The sequence below is a fragment of the Schistocerca serialis genome, chromosome 7, assembly GCF_023864345.2.
Source record: "Schistocerca serialis cubense isolate TAMUIC-IGC-003099 chromosome 7, iqSchSeri2.2, whole genome shotgun sequence".
Classification (NCBI taxonomy): Eukaryota; Metazoa; Arthropoda; class Insecta; order Orthoptera; family Acrididae; genus Schistocerca; species Schistocerca serialis.
Genome location: NC_064644.1, coordinates 414,103,917 through 414,105,086, shown reverse-complemented (window position 1 = coordinate 414,105,086; position 1,170 = coordinate 414,103,917).

Genomic DNA, 1,170 nt, shown 5'->3' with positions numbered 1-1,170 from the left:
TTATCTAACTTGTCGTAAATTACAGTGGCTGATGTGGCTTCTCAATAACTATACAACAGAAAAATCATCGCACGTCAGATTTTTACTTCAAGTGACAAATGTGGACACCATGAGCTTTAATTGACGATCGACACTAGTATTACGCAAAAACGGGGCGTAACAGATGAGACTTCTGCGGTTCTGAGTGAAGCTTTATGCGCTGTTATGCGGCATTGCGTGCGTTCATTACCTTGTTGGTGTTCGTCAGGGGGCGGCGGACAGCACAGCTCCGCTCACCTCGCCGTCTCGGAAGTAAATCTTTTCCTAACTTCTCCTTACTACAATTTACCGAAGTTGGTTTAAAAAAAACTATCTGGCTGTGTCTTCATCTGACCAATCAGGGTCTCAATGTTAACCTTAAGCTCCGCCTACAAAAATTCTGTCTATCCAATGAGAAACGTTATACTTTTCGTGGTGGGACAATGTTTTTACAGTTTGCAACGTAACAGAGACGCGAAAAAGTCTCACGCTAAAATTTGCAGCTGGTGTGGTCCTTTTAGCGTTATCGTAAGATCTATACTATTCTTCTGGAGAGCTCTAGCTTTTAACATTGGCTGGGGGGTGGTCCTGACGTAACAGAGACGCGAAAAAGTCTCATGCTAAAACTTGCGGGTGGTGTGGTCCTAGCGGTTAGCTGGCGACGTGGATGTCCGTCCGTCCCTTATCGTAGGGCCTTCCAACTTAACACGGTTCTGCTCTCGGCTTCTGTTCTCGTTTCTCCCCTCGGAACTGCGCCTGTTTCACGGTGGGAAGGTATGACATGCATTTAGGCATTCTTGTGTTAGTCTGTGGTATTCCATTTGCTCACTCGTTACTCGTATTACTTTGGTTGATTTAATGTCACGATTTATTCGGAGCTATGTGACATACTACTGGATTTGCTTATCATGTCAGGGTTTTCATGGAAGGTGTTGGATTTGCCTGACACCTTACAAGTAGTATCGTTGGTGTGTGTCGTTACGTGTTGACGTGAACGTTTAAGTTTAGTTCCTTTATTCGTTTGTTTCGTTTTTGTCACTGTTAAAATGCCAACCATTAAAGAACGTGAGTTTTTAGTCAAACAAGTGTTCAAAGCTGGCGGTAAATACACAGTTTCAGTTCGTCAAGCAATTAATTCAGTTTTCCCTGAGA